The sequence below is a fragment of the Portunus trituberculatus genome, chromosome 50, assembly GCF_017591435.1.
Source record: "Portunus trituberculatus isolate SZX2019 chromosome 50, ASM1759143v1, whole genome shotgun sequence".
NCBI classification, from domain to species: Eukaryota; Metazoa; Arthropoda; class Malacostraca; order Decapoda; family Portunidae; genus Portunus; species Portunus trituberculatus.
In genome coordinates, this window is record NC_059304.1 from 20331175 (window position 1) to 20333674 (window position 2500).

Sequence of the window (2500 nt, forward strand, 5' to 3'; positions counted from 1 at the left end):
ACTCTTGTTATCATCATTATTATTACCTTCATCATTTCATTGTATTTCCATCAATGGCTTATTTTGTTCCTGCCTTTACTCACTTTTACTGACACATTTTTTTCTTCTCTTAACACAACACCTACTTATAAGACTGTCCCCCAGCAGACACAGCAACACCTACTTGTAACACCGTCCCCCAGCAGACACAGCAACACCTACTTGTAACACTGTCCCCCAGCAGACACAGCAACACCTACTTGTAACACTGTCCCCCAGCAGACACAGCAACACCTACTTGTAAGACTGTCCCCCAGCAGACACAGCAACACCTTCTTATAAGACTGTCCCCTAGCAGACACAGCAACACCTACTTGTAACACTGTCCCCCAGGAGACACAACAACACCTACTTGTAAGACTGTCCCCCAGCAGACACAGCAACACCTACTTGTAAGACTGTCCTCCAGCACACACAGCAACACCTACTTGTAAGACTGTTCCCCAGCAGACACAGCAACACCTACTTGTAACACTGTCCCCCAGCAGACACAGCAACACCTACTTGTAAGACTGTCCCCCAGCAGACACAGCAACACCTACTTGTAACACTGTCCCCCAGCAGACACAGCAACACCTACTTGTAAGACTGTCCTCCAGCAGACACAGCAACACCTACTTGTAACACTGTCCCCCAGGAGACACAACAACACCTACTTGTAAGACTGTCCCCCAGCAGACACAGCAACACCTACTTGTAAGACTGTCCTCCAGCAGACACAGCAACACCTACTTGTAAGACTGTTCCCCAGCAGACACAGCAACACCTACTTGTAACACTGTCCCCCAGCAGACACAGCAACACCTACTTGTAAGACTGTCCCCCAGCAGACACAGCAACACCTACTTGTAACACTGTCCCCCAGCAGACACAGCAACACCTACTTGTAAGACTGTCCCCCAGCAGACACATCAACACCTACTTGTAACACTGTCCCCCAGCAGACACAGCAACACCTACTTGTAACACTGTCTCCCAGCAGACACAGCAACACCTACTTGTAACACTGTCCCCCAGCAGACACAGCAACATCTACTTGTAACACTGTCCCCCAGCAGACACAGCAACACCTACTTGTAAGACTGTCCCCCAGCAGACACAGCTACACCTACTTGTAACACTGTCCCCCAGCAGACACAGCAACACCTACTTGTAACACTGTCCCCCAGCAGACACAGCAACACCTACTTGTAACACTGTCCCCCAGCAGACACAGCAACACCTGCTTGTAACACTGTCCCCCAGCAGACACAGCAACACCTGCTTGTAACACTGTCCCCCAGCAGACACAGCAACACCTACTTGTAACACTGTCCCGAAGCAGACACAGCAACACCTGCTTGTAACACTGTCCCGCAGCAGACACAGCAACACCTACTTGTAACACTGTCCCCCAGCAGACACAGCAACACCTACTTGTAACACCGTCCCCCAGCAGACACAGCAACACCTACTTGTAAGACTGTCCCCCAGCAGACACAGCAACACCTACTTGTAACACTGTCCCCCAGCAGACACAGCAACACCTGCTTGTAACACTGTCCCCCAGCAGACACAGCAACACCTACTTGTAACACCGTCCCCCAGCAGACACAGCAACACCTACTTGTAACACTGTCCCCCAGCAGACACAGCAACACCTACTTGTAAGACTGTCCCCCAGCAGACACAGCAACACCTACTTGTAACACCGTCCCCCAGCAGACACAGCAACACCTACTTGTAAGACTGTCCCCCAGCAGACACAGCAACACCTACTTATAAGACTGTTCCCCAGCAGACACAGCAACACCTACTTGTAACACTGTCCCCCAGCAGACACAGCAACACCTACTTGTAACACTGTCCCCCAGCAGACACAGCAACACCTACTTGTAACACTGTCCCCCAGCAGACACAGCAACACCTACTTGTAACACTGTCCCCCAGCAGACACAGCAACACCTACTTGTAACACTGTCCCCCAGCAGACACAGCAACACCTACTTGTAACACTGTCCCCCAGCAGACACAGCAACACCTACTTGTAACACTGTCCCCCAGCAGACACAGCAACACCTACTTGTAACACTGTCCCCCAGCAGACACAGCAACACCTACTTGTAACACTGTCCCCCAGCAGACACAGCAACACCTACTTGTTACACTGTCCCCCAGCAGACACAGCAACACCTACTTGTAACACTGTCCCCCAGCAGACACAGCAACACCTACTTGTAACACTGTCCCCCAGCAGACACAGCAACACCTACTTATAAGACTGTGTATCATATATATATATATATATATATATATATATATATATATATATATATATATATATATATATATATATATATATATATATATATATATATATATATATGTGTGTCTCTGTGTATCGTGTATATCTTTATTATGTATTTCATTTCTATATATTAAGCCTGAGTGTCCCACGCTTCGCGAATGTTCCATACACACC

At 48.5% G+C, this 2500-nt stretch overlaps 1 long non-coding RNA gene across 1 annotated transcript in view; it reads right to left on the reverse strand.

The window, feature by feature from the left end:
• The window catches only part of LOC123500008, a 125093-nt gene that overhangs the window by 96233 nt on the left and 26360 nt on the right, over nucleotides 1-2500 (reverse strand). The gene's annotated exons all lie outside the window — the stretch shown is intronic.